We start from the raw sequence: 17,706 nt of genomic DNA on the forward strand, positions 1-17,706 counted from the left end.
AAAATTACTTCCCAAACCATTTACTAAAGCTAAACTGCAAACATAGCTCGATCAGATGGCATCACAATTTGTTGTCCATGTTTAATTATCAAAACGCAATGCTGATAATTATTTCACATACAGTACCAAGAGATAAGTATGATATAATGTATATATGGATTACTTAAAGGTACAGTACACATTTTTTTTCCTAATGTCCACCCCAACAGCTGAATAGTCTATTGGTCATAAAAAAAATGTAAGTATTGTCTGTGCAAGGAAATTAGACTGCCTTTATATTAAGATTTCAGTAAATGTAAAACCAAAACCACCATTGACTTTTTGAGCTCCAGTAGCTCGTCTGTTTGATCGGACCACACGGGCTAGCCTTCTGTCACATGCCTGTCCTGTCGTGTGTGCACTTGTGGGTTTTGTTATGTTGAGCATGTGCTCGTGTCCCTGTCAGTTCCCTCCCCCTTGTTATCTGATTATTGGTTAATTTGCCCCACCTGTTCTCCCTCATTATCTGCCTTGTTTGTTCCCTTTATAATCTCCTTGTGTTTGTCAGTCTGTGTTGGATCCTTGTGTAATGTCTGCGTCTCCCGTTCTCCCTGTGATTCTGTTGGTTTGTTTAAGTTTATATTTTATTATTCTATTGTGTGTTTTTCCCCCTCGTGGGTTTTGTTTTGAGTTTATGTTTATTTTGTAATAAATTATCTTTCTCTGCACTTGAGTCCTCGCACCCTTTTCCCTTGTCTGTGACGTGACAGAAGGATCCAACCATGTTGAGGACTCAGCAGAGAGAGGACTCGATCCCGGAATCGCTCACCACCTGTCCTCACTATGAGCGGATTCTACGGTTTCGAGTCCTCCACCTACTTCACCAGGAGGGAATGGAGATTAGGAATTTTGCAAAGAAGTTCCTGGAGACCGCCAAGGGGCTGAGGCTCAGTGACTCTGCACTCAAGGACCTTTTTAATTATGCCCTAGATGAGCCCATGGAGTGGTGGCTCAGAAGGGCATATGACGGAGGCACATTTGAGGCAATGGTGGAAGCTATCGCCTGCCAGCAGGAGAGAGCTGCCAGGGAGATGGCCCCTGCCCTGGCAGTCCCAAGATCGGTGGTCCCTGCTCCAGTGGTCCTGAAACGGAGGAGGAGAAGGAAGTCTCCCTCCGTGCCTGTGCCGGTGGTCCCTGTGCCGGTGGTCCCAGTGCCAGCGGATCGTGTTCCGGTGGTCCCAATGCTGGCGGATCGTATTCCGGTGGTCCCTATGCCGGTGGACTGTGTTCCGTTGGTCCCTATTCCGGTGGATCGTGTTCCGGAGGTCCCTGTACCGGTGGATCGTGTTCCGGTGGTCCCTATGCCGGTGGACCGTGTTCCGGTGGTCCCTGCTCCGGTGGTCCCGAAACGGAGGAGGAGGAGAAAGGCTCCCTCCGTACCTGCTCCGGTGGTCCCGATTCCAGGGGTCCCAGTACCGGTGGATCGGATTCCGGTGGTCTCTTTGCCGGCGGATCGTATTCCGGTGGTCCCTATGCTGGCGGATCGTATTCCGGTGGTTCCAGTACCGGCGGAGCGTGCGCCGGTGGTCCCTGTGCCGGTGGATCATGTTCCGGTGGTCCCTGTGCCGGTGGATCGTGCTCCGGTGGTCCCTGTGCCGGTGGATCGTGTTCCGGTGGTCCCTGTGCCGGTGGATCGTGTTCCGGTGGTCCCTGTGCCGGTGGATCGTGTTCCGGGGGTCCCTGTGCCGGTGGATCGTGTTCCGGTGGTCCCTGTGCCGGTGGATCGTGTTCCGGTGGTCCCTGTGCCGGTGGATCGTGTTCCGGTGGTCCCGAGTCCGGAAACGGCCTGGAGGGCTGTGATGGGATGCTTTGTGGTGGCAGTCCTGCATGTGTGGAAGGAGCACAGGGCTTTATCCGAAGCCCCGGAGGCAGTTCCGGTGGTCCCAGTTCCGGTGGATCGTGTGCCGGTGGTCTCAGTTCCGGTGGATCGTGTTCCGGTGGTCCCTGTGCCGGTGGATCGTGTTCCGGTGGTCCCAGTTCCGGCAGATCATGTTCCGGTGGTCCCAATGCCAGCAGATCGTATTCCGGTGGTCCCAGTGCCGGTGGATACTGCTGGACTGGAGAAGTTTCCCCAACGCCCTGCCTGCGCCGCTGAGGCGCCCTGCTCTCCCTGCGCCGCTGAGGCGCCCTGCTCTCCCTGCGCCCCTGAGGCGCCCAGCTCTCCCTGCGCCCCTGAGCAGTCCTGCTCTCCCTGCGCCGCTGAGGCGTCCTGCTCTCCGTGCGCCGCTGAGGCGTCCTGCTCTCCGTGCGCCGCTGAGGCGTCCTGCTCTCCGTGCGCCGCTGAGGCGTCCTGCTCTCCGTGCGCCGCTGAGGCGTCCTGCTCTCCGTGCGCCGCTGAGGCGTCCTGCTCTCCGTGCGCCGCTGAGGCGTCCTGCTCTCCGTGCGCCGCTGAGGCGTCCTGCTCTCCGTGCGCCGCTGAGGCGTCCTGCTCTCCGTGCGCCGCTGAGGCGTCCTGCTCTCCGTGCGCCGCTGAGGCGTCCTGCTCTCCGTGCGCCGCTGAGGCGTCCTGCTCTCCGTGCGCCGCTGAGGCGTCCTGCTCTCCGTGCGCCACTGAAGCGTGCTGCTCTCACCGCGCCTCCCTGGCGCCCCCTGCACTCACCGCGCCTCTCTGGCGCCCTGCTCTCACCGCGCCTCCCTGGCGCCCTGCTCTACCCGCACTGCCCTGGCTGCCTGAACTCTATGGGCCGCCCCGGCCGCTTGAACTGGGTGGGCCTCCCGAACTCGGTGGGCCGCCCTGGCCATTCGAACTTTGTGGGCCACCATGGCCTCCTGAACTTTTTGTTTTCCTCGTTCCTCCCTTGTTTACCCCTCCCTTGTCTGTACCTTCTTTGTCTGTCCCTCCCGTGCCCCCCTGGTCTGTCCCTCCCGTGCCCCCCTGGTCTGTCCCTCCCGTGCCCCCCTGGTCTGTCCCTCCCGTGCCCCCCTGGTCTGTCCCTCCCGTGCCCCCCTGGTCTGTCCCTCCCGTGCCTCCCTGGTCTGTCCCTCCCGTCCCTCCCTGGTCTGTCCCTCCCGTTCCTCCCTGGTCTGTCCCTCCCGTTCCTCCCTGGTCTGTCCCTCCCGTCCCTCCCTGGTCTGTCCCTCCCGTCCCGCCCGGGTCTGTCCCTCCCGTCCCTAGTGGAGCGTCTGGTAGCCGCTCCTTAAGGAGGGGGTAATGTCACATGCCTGTCCTGTCGTGTGTGCACTTGTGGGTTTTGTTATGTTGAGCATGTGCTCGTGTCCCTGTCAGTTCCCTCCCCCTTGTTATCTGATTATTGGTTAATTTGCCCCACCTGTTCTCCCTCATTATCTGCCTTGTTTGTTCCCTTTATAATCTCCTTGTGTTTGTCAGTCTGTGTTGGATCCTTGTGTAATGTCTGCGTCTCCCGTTCTCCCTGTGATTCTGTTGGTTTGTTTAAGTTTATATTTTATTATTCTATTGTGTGTTTTTCCCCCTCGTGGGTTTTGTTTTGAGTTTATGTTTATTTTGTAATAAATTATCTTTCTCTGCACTTGAGTCCTCGCACCCTTTTCCCTTGTCTGTGACGTGACACCTTCGCTCCCCACGGTCATCAATGAGCCTTGGCCACCCTTGACCCTGTGGCCGGTTCTCCACTGTTCCTTCCACTTTTGATAGATACTGACCACTGCAGACTGGGAACAGCCCACAAGAGCTGCAGTTTTGGAGATGCTCTGACCCAGTCGTCTAGCCGTCACAATCTGGCCCTTGTCAAACTCGCTCAAATCCTTACGCTTGCCCATTTCTCCTGCTTCTAACACATCGACTTTGAGGACAAAATGTTCACTTGCTGCCTAATATATCCCACCCACTAACAGGTGCCTTGATGAAGAGATAATGTATATATATGATGAAAAATAAGGAAAATAAGTATTTGAACAGTGCTATTTTGCAAGTTCTCCCACTTAGAAATCATGGAGGGGTCTGAAACTGTCATCGAAAAAAAAAAAATCCAGAAATCCCAATGTATGTTTTTTTTAAAACAATTTATTTGATACAGCTGCAAATAAGTATTTGAACCTGAGAAAATCACTGTTAATATTTAGTACAGTAGCCTTTGTTTGCAATTTAAGAGGTCAAAAGTTTCCTGTAGTTTTTCACCAGGTTTGCACACACTGCAGGAGGGATTTTGGCCCACTCCTCCACACAGATCTTCTCTAGATCAGTCAGATTTCTGAAGAGATGGACGATGATATATATATATATATATATATATATATATATATATATTATATATTATATATATATATACACACACATACATATACATACATATATAAAATTACCCAATGGAATGGTGTGTTAATCACAACTTTCTCACTGCAGAGTTAAAAATCTTTATATGTCCAATCAATATTTTTAGTCAATTTGTATGTTAACGCTTTATTTTAAGGTGTAGTTAATATTACTCAGAACTTATTTGAGTAAGTACAATGTAACTATATCACCTTAAACTAAAGTGTAACCATTTGTACAATAAGAAAAAGATTTATAAAAGCAAGTTCTGCTAAATCATTTTTAGGAGTATACTAGCAATACAGATGGCCTGAAAGTTAACATACATAAACTAAAAACCAACTCCAATTTTCATCTTCTAATATCGGATTGGCTGTCATGTCTTTGGTGGGCGGGCTTTTAAATAAAATGCATGTGATCGAAGGTCTAAACTACCTTGGCTACAGTTGCACCAACTTTAAAACAAAGATGTCAATCTTCAGCTGAACACTTGATGGCACTGTTGTCTACATCAACATGCATAACTAACTATATCTCACACATCTGTGCCCAACTGCTTTGGCAAAATGACACTGCCTAAGTAATAATTGCAATTTATATAAATAAAAGCTCTTTTATTGAACTTAAACGGGTATAAGGCACCACATAGTAAAGCACCAACCCACTGTTAGAAAATCAATAAAAGGCATGTCATTTGAAAAAATCAATATGTATTTGATGGTTAGGATAGACGTAAATGCAAAATGTAGACCAGCTCACAATGAGGTGGAGCATTTATGATGTGGAGTTTTGTTACACAGTAAACCAGCTGCTCCTCCTATGAATGCCTCAACCATTTCATCACACACAGAGGCGTCTCACTACAGACACTGGGAAAGCAACTAGTGATAGGAAAGCTGGAGAAGTTTGAGTCGACCTGGGACGCTGAAGAAGATTCAAAGACAGCACAAATGCAATTAGATGATGTGAAGCTAGAGAAACACATGGAGAGCAGGACGCCCACAAACAGCCCTAAGTTTCTGTCACACTCTATCGAGGAAATACTGAAAAAACCTTCCAGTTTGACAGTCCGTCCTAACAGAACAGAGAAGAAACTTAAAACATCTGGATGTGCACAGACCAAGATAAAGACGGACGCTCCTAAAATCAGCCAATGCACAGGTGTCTTTGTACTTTTATTTTTTTCTGTTAACTGATACTAGGTTTTATAGCTTGTGTATAAAAAAAATGTTTCTTATCTGTTCAACCTATTAAGGTCTATTTTTTGAACATATTTCTGATGGTACAGCTCGTCGGTCCGGTCACAGACGAGTACGGACCACTTTCACAGTGACCCAACTGGAGGAGCTGGAAAGAGTTTTCCAGGACACACACTATCCTGATGTTCACACCAGAGACCGGCTCGCCTGCCGAACGCAGCTCTCTGAGGGGAGAGTACAGGTACTGTACGCTTACATGCTGGAAACACACTGGACTGACATGAAATCATCTTGTTTTTGATGACCAGTGCATCATTTTGTTAATATATTGTGACAATAAGATTTCTAGGCATATAAGGAATATAAGGAACAAATATTGAGCTATGATTAATATAATATAATAATATTTATTATGTCAGTATTTGTACCTTATATTATATGCAAGTACTAAATTAAATATTTTGTATATATACTTGAGAGACTACTTAAAATATTGGACTTAATACTAAAAAAAAACAATAATTTCAGCTACACCTATCAGGCTTAACATTTTTACAGGTTAAGTGAATAACACTGATTATCTCTTCATCAAGGCACCTGTTAGTGGGCGGGATATATTAGGCAGCAAGTGAACATTTTGTCCTCAAAGTTGATGTGTTAGAAGCAGGAGAAATGGGCAAGCGTAAGGATTTGAGCGAGTTTGACAAGGGCCAAATTGTGACGGCTAGACGACTGGGTCAGAGCATCTCCAAAACTGCAGCTCTTGTGGGCTGTTCCCGGTCTGCAGTGGTCAGTATCTATCAAAAGTGCTCCAAGAGGAACAGTGGAGAACCGGCCACAGGGTCATGGGCGGCCAAGGCTCATTGATGACCGTGGGGAGCGAAGGCTGGCCCGTGTGGTCCGATCAAACAGACGAGCTACTGGAGCTCAGATTGCTCAAGAGGTTAATGCTGGTTCTGATAGAAAGCTGTCAGAATACACAGAGCAGCTCAGTTTGTTGTGTATGGGGCGGCACAGCCGCTGACCAGTCAGGGTGCCCATGCTGACCCCTGACCCCGCCGAAAGCACCAACAGTGGCACGTGAGCATCAGAACTGGACCACAGAGCAAAAGAAGGTGGCCTGGTCTGATGAATCACGTTTTCTTTTACATCACGTGGATGGCCGGGTGTGTGTGTGTCGCTTACCTGAGGAACACATGGCCCCAGGATGCACTATGGGAAGACGGCGAGCCGGTGGAGGCAGTGAGATGCTTTGTTCTGCTGGGAAACCTTGGGTCCTCCATCCATGTGGATGTTACTTTGACTCGTACCACCTACCTAAGCATTGATGTGACCATGTTCAGCCTTTCATGGAAACGGTATTCTGGTGGCTGTGGCTCTTCCAGCAGGATAATGCTCCTGACACAAAGCACAAATGCTTCAGGAATGGTTTGAGGAGCACAATGAGTTTGAGGCGTTGACTTGGCCTCCCCAGATCTTCATTCAATCGATGGGATGTGCTGAACAAACAAGTCCGATCCACCTCGCAACTTACAGGACTTAAAGGATCTGCTGCTAACATCTTGGTCCCAGATACCACAGCACAACTTCAGGGGTCTAGTGGAGTCCATGCCTCGACGGATCAGGACTGTTTTGGCAGCAATATTAGGAAGGTGGTCATAATATTATGCCTGACTGGTGAATGATATAATATTATGTAATATGAAATAATCAATATTTGTACCTTTATACATATATATCTGATATGAAGATGCATATGTATCTCATGTGCTGTTGTTAAACAATTTATTTTGATTTATGAACACTATTGTGTAGAGTTTCTGGTTCAAATGTAATTGCTTCGTGCTAAATTGACTCGTTGTTAATGTTTAATGCTCTATTATGCTGTGGTTTAAAAGTTTCTGATGTGTAAATGTGAAGCGTTGATCTTTGTTGAGGACCTGCTAGCAAAAAATGTAATTGCTTTAAAAGCAACCACTTTGGTAGCACTCTGGGTGAAACCAGTATCCCTTCTGGACTAAAGAAAGTGTGTGATGAAAATATATATTTACTTTGTTGTTATTTAAATCACAGGACTAAACTAGAAGCAGTAAAATAGGATTATTTCAATAATTCGATCAAAATGAAAATTATTTATTTAGGTTAAAATAAAACTATTAATTCAAGTAAAATTGATTATAGTTAGGTTTTACTTGTTTGAATCCACACTGTAATTAAAAAAAAAGTTAACAGGTTGCCTTAAATTTTTTAGTTCATTGCAATTAAAATTTTTAGTTAATACAATGCACATTTTTGAGAATCGACAACCTTTATTCAAATATTATTCAAATATATATATTTTTTTTTAAAGAAGCATGTTGGGTAATTGTGTGTTTTATTTGTGTTTACGGAGCCAAATAGGGCTATTTTCATGATTTAAGAAATTTTTTATGTGGTTCAGATACAATATATTATTTTCTATTTATTAAACCAATTTCCTTCATTGTATCAACTCAAATTTTAAATTTCAATAAACTCAAAATTTTAAGGCAACCAGGTTACTTACTTTTTAAGTACTTTTTACAGTGCATGATTGAATCATGTTAAAGAATAGTTTTGTATCATATTCGTTTAGATCTGGTTCCAGAATCGACGGGCGAAGTGGAGGCGCAGTGAAGCTAAAGCAGCACACAGACCGTCACCGGTGCTGAGAGAAGCTAAACACACTCACCTCCTGCCTCCGTTCCTCTTTGTTCCGGTAAATACTTTCATCCACCTCCATCATAATCACTCCATCCATGAGCTGAGGAGACCTCTGAGCCAAATTACTGATGTTACCAAAAACCACTGTCAAGAAAAAAGCAAAAGGATGGCATATATATGTTTAATTTAGCTTATTTAAATATAAAATCAGACCCTGGAGAACCAGTAATGTATAATCTTGCTGAGCTGATTCAGGTGTGTTTGACTAAGAGCTGGAACTCAAATATTAGCACATTTATTAGATTCAAAAAAAAAGATTTGCGATATTAAACTTTAGAGAAAGTAAAATTTCAGCCACTTTCAAAATCATTTGCTTATGCAAATTTAGCTTAAACTCTAACTAACATCCCACACTGTGTATTAAAAGGTAGATTTTAAAGTCAATATGAAATGATAATTCACCCTATTTTGCATGTTATAGAATAGATCCATGCATTTGTTTAATTTCCCTATGTAATGAAAACTGGACCTTCTGTTGAAAACGACATCATTCAGTGTGCTTAAAGGTCCACTGAAATCAAAATGTAAGTTTTTTAGCTTTTAGTATGACTGTGTTAGCCTTAAAGTTATGAATAAGCTGGTGTGTGTTCCAACACAATGACAAAATTTGCATTTAGGAGATCTAAGCATTCAAAACTTAGGCTCCCACTTCCGTTAAAACGAATCCCAGATTTTGGTGACATCATCACAGACTTCACTCTCTCGTCAAATCTTCTGTCCAATCAAAATGCTTTCTAGAATCTAAAGCCCGCCCCCTTACACTGATGCTGCGGCTGAAATCGGTCAGTTGTTTACACACATTTACTAATTTATGGTGAAAGGCACATAGCACACTATATATGTGATAGGAAATGATTTAGTGTAAATATGCTTTCATTTGAGGCGAATAAAGTCTGTTTTCACGTTAGTTTCACGCACCGCAGCAGCGCACACACCCCAACGGCTCTGGTCTAAATTTAGACTACAGACACGCGAGCACAGCGCGGATCATATGCGCGAGTCGGCGCAGACAACAAACATATCGACCCATTTGAATTCTGCACAGAATGCTGCATTTCAAAGCGATATGGAGGAGATTATGATGGTAAACATTTTTAGAAGAAACTGGCTTTACCAAACAGAGAAAGGTCCGCTCTTGCGCTCGAGTCAAACTGTATATTAACAAAACGCTATTGGCTGTTTCAAAAAAGAGGAGGAGCTGCTAACAGCTGAAGCCGTTTCAGGGGAAATCACGTCAACACATTGAATAATGCGGCACGTTTCAAGGCACTTCAGTGGACCTTTAAACTCCGCCCCTCTACTTTTGAGTGCCACGCCCACACCTAAACATCCAATCAACAACTGCTGCACCAAGTCTCCGCCCTATTTTTCCCCAATAATCCTGTTATACACAAAATTATCACAATATGCAAAAGATCTGTCGCTACTTCAGTTTCATTGCGACTTAATGCAAAAAAAAATTTTTTGCAAATGGCAAAAAATTCTGTTTCTAATTGGCTCTTTTCAATTCCAGTTCCTGAGCTTTCACCAGAAGTTTTGGCTGCCGGAGTCAACCTGTCCTCCCATTGGTTCTCCTGAAAATGCCAAACTAGATCAGCATACTTTTGACCTGTCATAGGTCTGCCAGCATTCACTCGACTTAAGACATTTTCACCTTCAGTGTTATGAAGATCTATTCTTTCCTTTTGGATTAAAAGGACATATTGTATTGTGTTAACTTTACCATACTTGAGTGTTTATATCAGCATAAATGTGTTATGTATATAAAATGTAAAAAGAAATGATACGTGAAGTGATGAACGTGTAGCAAATTGTAAATCAATTTCCTTATCTCATCACAATAACACCCTGATAAAACCACTAAGTTAATAATAGGCCTATCATTTGTGACACAGCACTCACCGACTGAGCTGATAGATTTCCAGAATCCTTCAAGACGAATGATGAGATATCATTCCCAGAGGTCTGAAGACGTCCATGTTTTCATGCTGAAAAAATGGCAAAAGGAAAAGTTCAGGCTCATGGAAATGAATCAATGCTGTTTTCTGATCTATAATTCAAGTTTGCATTATACTCCGCTAATAAAAGTATATTCTAAGAACGTTCCCATTAAGTTATGAAGATGTTATTTCTGAAAGTTCAAAATGTATGTGAAAATATGAGAGACCCTTTCTGAAAGCGTTGGGTGTGTGTGTTTATGTTTTTGGGGTTAATTAAACATCTTAAATATGTATTTAACTAATTGTTCATCTCAAGTGTTCTATTAAACAGCATCGTGATGTTATCTTCGCCCTGCAGAAGATAGACTGTAAACTTGAATGGATATGGTGCTATAAATGAATTGTGTTGTCGAAATGTCTAATTATCAGTGAATTGGTTTATTGGCTCTTATACCATAAAGTTCGGCCTTATCTTAATTTGACTGAGTTCACAGGCAGGTCAGGGCGGGTTGAGAGGGCAAACGCAAGGGTGAATGCACGGTGAATGCTGAAGGAAACCACACGACATGCAGATAATGACAAACAAGCTCAACAAAGATCAAACCCAAGCCTGGAGTTATCTCAGGGCGACAGGACTGATTTGTTATGAACACGTTTTTCAGTTTAGAGGATAGAAATGACAAATCTAAAGAAATATTAGAAGTCAGCGCACAAAATCACTCCTAATGAACACAAATCCTGATCGTTTCTGAGATACAGCCCTAGTTTTCCTGCACTTGAACTGTTCTGAAGAATGCAGTTTGGCATTAAACTCACTTGGTTTCTTGTAAAGTCTATTTGTATTCTGAACATGAATACATTTGTGTGATGCATGCATCAAAAATGTGAACTTGAGCACAAATGTACCTCATAAAATTGTTTAAAAAAAACATGTAACTTCTTATTGGACTTTGAGATGGATGTAATTTATCTGCCATGGTTTATGACTTGATTTAATTTATGTTGATTCAAGAGTATAATCTATCTGAGCTGGAATATTTACCGTACATACATGTATAAATCATGTAAGCTTATTTCTGCTCCGAAATAAAATAATAAAAAAAAAAGGTCATTTAAACTTTTTGTCTCAAAATTTAGACTTTTTCCAAGACATACATTTGCAATTGCAAGAAAAAATGTCATAATTGTGAGATGTAAACTAAATCAAAAGTCAGAAACAAAATTAGCTTCTGTAACATGCATTTTCATAGGCTACACAATGTAGTTGTGGGAGTCTTATTAAGATGATATTTATTGCAATAAATTAATTTAAAGTCATGTTAAAATGTCCCTAAATGCTGAGAAAAATCAGTTTCTGTGACGGGAGGGCGAGCACGTGCTTTATCAGCCAATCAGAAACTGACTCTGACTGTCAATCATTTTTTCTTTCCGGATTTACCTAAAGGGCGGACAGACTTTTGAAGGGACAGGAAACTTCTACAACAATAAAAAAGTAGAGGTGTGCGATACCGCTAGATTTGGTATCGATCCGATACCAAGTAAATACAGGGCCAGTATCGCCGATACCGATACCAATACCGATACTTTTTAATAATTAAGGTGGATGCGTCTTAAACCTAAATCTAAATTAATTTTCCTGACTTTTAATTTGTTTTTGTGATTTGCATTTTGGGTTATTAATCAGTACTACAAAAGCTTTTGTTCAGAAACAACTTTTGGTTACTTCTGTTTTATTTAAATAAACAAAGTTACAAAATGATTACTTCACAAATATAAAAAAATGTAAAAACAAATTCTCTTTTCAAGTAGCATGTTAACAAAAAATGTTTCTCCTCTTTAGTGCACTTCTTTTGAGGATTTTTTTCTTAAATAAACAAAGTCACAAAGTTTTACTTCACAATAAATATAAAAAATGTAAAACAAATTCTCCTTGCTGTTAGAAAATTAAAATGCGCGGCTGAGCGGCGTGCGCGCCTGACCTCCAGTGGTAGCGCTAGTGGTGAGGCACGTGACGGTACAAAACATGAGAGGGGGAGGAGAGCAGTGTCGAGCATGAGCAGCACACTGTCTTGAGAGCTTCCTCTGCTGTGTGACAGCAGCAGCATTTTGACAAACACGGCCAGGTCGCAAAACGAGAGAAACTGAAACTTAAGTATCAATATTTTCACATTGGTATCGATCAATACCGATACCAACGTTGGTATCGATATTATCGATATTAGTATCGATCTGCCCACCTCTACAAAAAAGGGTGTTTCAAAGAACCGGGCTGTGTCCGAAATCACCCCCTTAAATAGGGCACTATTCGAGGGAACAGCCATTTGTAGTGGACGTAATCGAGTGCAAATCGTTTAATCAAGATTTATGCATAGTTTCAATAGCCACACTTACATTCACACTTTTTTTGTCATTCCGATTCAAATAAATCCGATTGAAATATTTAGTGGACTGTTTACATGAGAGGTTATCTAAACCGATCTGGGGTTTACATGAGCTGACTTTCAATCGCAGTCATCACAGCAGTTTGTCTGCCACATCAGAAATGTCGACACTGTCCTCTCCAGCAGCTGAATGTGTTCACGAATGCCATAGCAACTCTCAACGGCCACCAGGACTTATACGGTTTTATAAAAGCTATTTATTTATTCTAAAGTGTAATCATCTAAGAAAAAAAAAATCTTTTGTCAGGCGCAGTTGAAGGAAAAAGTGCCTGGGACAAACGCTGTCAAGATAAGAGGATGTAGCCGGGCTATGTCTGTGTCATTATGCCAACATTATCTTCATAATGTCTAACGAAATAAAATAAAAAATCCTCTCATTATAGCCAAGGGGGTAATCTAGCGCTCGGAAAGCGTTCCACCCCTAGGGGCGGCCATTGCTAACCAAGCCATCACCTGCTGTTAGCATCCCATTGACTCCCATTCGTTTTTGAGTCACTTTGACAGTGAATAACTTTACATCTGAGGCGTTTAAAGACTCCATTTGTCCATTGTTTATTTCTAAAGAAACACGACAATGCATAAAAGGCTCCATTACCTTGTATCTTACACTATCGCCCCGCAGAAGCTGTTTTTGTAAAAATAGGCTAACGATTGCGCCATAACCAACACGACCCTGTCGCACAGTTGAGAAATTACCGTATAGACCTGAGGAGACGCTCGCAGGCAATCTTTTACTGTCTATGAGACAGTCGGGGGGACGTGGAGACATAAAGTCTGATAAAGTCAAGGGGGAAGAATGCGGAGAAGCCCATAGTGAGCCAAAAGCAACGGGAGAAAATATTTAAACAACGTGATTCAGATTTCACTTTCCACATCTACTAGAAGACTTACAGCTGTCCGACAGGAGGCTCACGTCACATCTACGTCGTCAAGCTCAGTCTGAGCCGGCGCAGTTCGCTCAGCCATCAGGAAGTGAGTGCTCCTATACTGACATCACTTAACGCCGTAGAATGCAATGGGATCCCTCCGTCCATTTCTTTTACTGTCTATGATTATAGCCTGCGTGTGAGCGCGGCGCCCGCTGTGTAGCCTACGTCACATAAGGACGCACACTGAAAAGTAATCGGTTCAAATTTTTAATTTGATCGGTTCATGAAAGGTTTATCCCACCCCTCTCAAACCGATTACAATTTCATTCGGTTTGGGCATTTTTATTCCGATTAAGGTGTTTATATGGAGCCTTTTCATTTGGATTGGACTTATAAACCGATTACAGTGCTCCATATAAACGCACCTGACAGAGTTCAAGATCACTACTGGAGCTGGAGCTAAATTTCAAAAAATTATTAAACAGCAAGCATTAACTGTGCAAAAGCGGCAACCCTTACGGCACAACTGTGACCGAAAAACCCCCTACAAACTCATTTAATATTCCCTACTCTTGAGGGAATGAATGAAAACGAGTGCACTGGAAGGGCTGCCGCTTTTGCATACTTTCTGTTTAATAATCATTGAAGCAAACTGGCAGCTTCAGTAGCAATGAAAAGATTATTCTTGAACTCCATCATGGAAACTAGCATGCATAAACCTTAATGAGAGACAATTTAATAATAAATTAAAAAGGAATTATACCTGTATTATATTACTGCAGCCACATTGGACCCGTGGTTGGGAAAACTGATGGATGATTCAGCTACAGGTGCTATCTACTGGTGAGACGCTGTAATTAATTATTTTTTAGCCATTGAGCGCTTGTACACTCGTTATTGCGGTGCATTTTGGGATTAAATGAGTGCACTTAATAATGTCCACTATGGTTTCAGACATCAGTACAAATGGCTGTCCCCTCAAACAGTGGCCCTCCCGAACTCGTGAATCAGCGTCATAAATCTTAAAAAAATGCTGCCTTCGGAGGATGCACATCCCAAACAAATGTTAGCTTCACTTCCTGTCTTCATCTGATCACTTTTTAAGGCAGCATAGATGTATCCTTGTCTTGGATATCCCACAATCCTGTGCGTTCAATTCCATGACAGTTAAGAAAGATGGCGTCTGAAATAGCCCCCTATACTCTTAAACAGCAAGCGCAAACTACACACTCATTCCCTATTCTCTACATTACTCTACTAATATAGTTCACTTGAAAGAGTGAATAAAAATGTTGACACTGAGTGTGCCCCGCTCGTTATTGCGGTTTACCAATTAATCGTTTTTAAACTAAATATGAAATGCATGATGAAAATGTGTCTATTAAATCACAACAAAACAACTTGAATTATTCTGTTTATACGGTAACTCCGACTCTCCCGCCATATCTAAATTTAAAGTGAATTGTGAGGATTCACCACCCTGGGTCCCAGGACCATAAACAATTAAATGACTTCCTTGAAGTGACCATTGCATTGCATGTCGTCCCCTTCACTACTGTTTTTCATTTTCGACTGAAACACCCCTACAAATGGCGTCCCTTTTCTGATGTGCCCTTCAAGGGTGCATAAGCAATGTTTGGAATTGGCCCTCATTTGTGAATCGGAAACCACTGTAGTTGAAGTGTGTAAAATGGCGAAAGTTAGCAAAATCAAAAGGAAAACACTGGGTGCTTCTCAATCGGCTCCCTAGCTCGTGATTCAGTATAGCCTTTGTGCATACGAATCCGGGCACTGGAAAGGACCTTAGCTCACACTCGCAGTGGCTGTGTCTGAAATCGCTCCCTATACCCTTAAAGGAAAACTCCACCGTTTTTAGAAATAGGGCTTAGAAATAATATAGTCCCAAGTCAATATCTGCCTAGGAAATCGCTTAGTCTTAATCTGCATCGCTATTTGTACTCGTTGTAAATACGTAGGCCAGACGAAGTCATTATGTGTTTTTTTTGGATCACTTTTACTCGGGACATGCTAGCTGGCAACATAGGTTTCCATTGATTATGCTAAGCTAAGCTGGCGGCGACCCTGCCAAACTAAAGCAATGCAGGCACTGAGGTAAAAATGCATTTGCCCACATATCTAAATTTAGGAAAGAAGTTGAATAAGCCCTATTTCTAAAAACGGTGGAGTGTTCCTTTAACCATAGTGGACGTTATCTAGTGCACTCATTCAGTCCCACAATGCACCGCAATGACGAGTGTACAACCGATGTACGTTCAACGGCTAGACTCGAATACCCATAATGACTAGCCTGACAAGCCAGAGCCACATCAAGATGTTTGGTCTGGAAACTCATCATTGACGGCTCAATCCGAGGGGCGGATAAACGGTTGTCTTTCAAACTCCCTCTGCACGCGATAGGATAGCGCTACAACCAACCAGAGCAATGAAGGTGAAGCAGAGCTCGCTGACTGATTAAACATTCGCCGTATCCGGTCGGCAAAACTCCGAACACATCTTCTCTTTTTAAGAATGACTTCAGTGCCGTTCTTTGTTCTTTTCTCAGAGAAAAGCTTAACTCCAAGTCTTCCAGAGTCGCGGTCAAAGCTGATTTGAAAGACCGCAGCCGTTCGCCAGTTTCTGTGTTCTTCTGTGTTTACTAAGCACACAAACGCAACTTGGACGTCTAGGGTGCGTCTAGATTTCTAGGCTACATAATGACACTTGACAGAAGATGGCGCCGTAGCTGAATCATCCATCCATCTATTTTCCAAACCACTGCTCCAATATGGCTACAGCGTAATATCATACAGGTATAAAATCTTTTTTTTAAATTGATTAATTAATTGTTTAAATAAGGTTTATACATGATAGTTTCCATGACAGAGTTAAATCTTTTCATCATCGATGCTCCCTGGTTTTTGCAGTGCATTTTGGGATTTTTTAGAGAAAATGGCCGACCCTGGCAGTGCCCTGCCTATTGAACTAGGGAGTCACAAGTGTATATACCTTGTTTGTTTGTTTTGTAAAGTTAAAGCATAATTTAAAATACAATAAAGTTTAACTAGGGTGCTCAATGTTCCAACAGCAATCTGTTAACACCTTTTTCATATGACATATTTTAGTAATCATGAATTAGGTATTATTCGAAAGCTTACAAACTCAATATTCACCGTTTTAAAATTGTATGTTTTGTTAGAAATGGTATTCAAAATTCTTCTAGCGGGCTCTCCACTAGTGGGCGGTGTCAGATTTCATATATTTGGTACAGATATTATTGGTAGCCTACCGCCTAAACAAAATCTCATGGAAACCTACATTTTTGTAATATCAACTTCAAATTTGAAACACAACTTTTTTAAACGCATGGCTTTGATTTTATAATAATTGCAGAGTAAAAAATTATTTTGTAATATATATATATATATATATATATATATATATATATATATATATATATATATATATATATATACACACAAAATAAAAAATACTTAGTACAGTACATTTCATACAGTAAATGTAAACTTCCATAACTTTTTTATACTTCTTTTTTTAAGTCCTTTCACTTCAGCAATAATGTGAAGATTGTCTTTTAAAAAGTGCTATATTCCAAAGCATGAATTAAAGCCATTTAAGTTTGTAAAGTGCATTTTCAAGTCTAAAAAGGAGGGTTACAGTAAATTATGTTTGTGTAGCCTACGTAACTGTGAAATTTTAAATGTCTTTCCCTAAGGAGATAATAACTAACTAACGAACTAACTAACGTGGTTTTGTTCATATCTTACAATACTCATGTTAACAATAGCTATGTTATGTTTCATGGGAAAATACTGGCCCAAAAATAGCCCTGGAACTGAATTCATGTCCGGTGTTGTTAATGCGTTCACGGCTTTCTCTTAAGGCATTGCACCTTCACACACTCGTTATTTTTACTGCTGCGGCCTTACCTTGACATCAATACTCTTCCAAATGTTCAACTTTTCACCTCCGTGTTTATCTGTGTTTACAGCCTCTTAGCAATGACGTGATATCCAGACTATCTCGGCTTTATCAGCTCACCCTTCTGACTACGGCAAAAAACCCGGTGTTTAATTGGTCGATAGATGGGGATTAATCAAATTTCCTGACTGATACGCATGTTGAATCAGGTATTTCTGTGGAGCAAAAAAGAAAAAGAAAAAAACGTTAGCATGGTGAACAGTGATTAAGTTCATACTACCAGCATACGTGAATGAAGAGTTTAAT

The sequence above is a fragment of the Pseudorasbora parva genome, chromosome 20, assembly GCF_024679245.1.
Source record: "Pseudorasbora parva isolate DD20220531a chromosome 20, ASM2467924v1, whole genome shotgun sequence".
Classification (NCBI taxonomy): domain Eukaryota; kingdom Metazoa; phylum Chordata; class Actinopteri; order Cypriniformes; family Gobionidae; genus Pseudorasbora; species Pseudorasbora parva.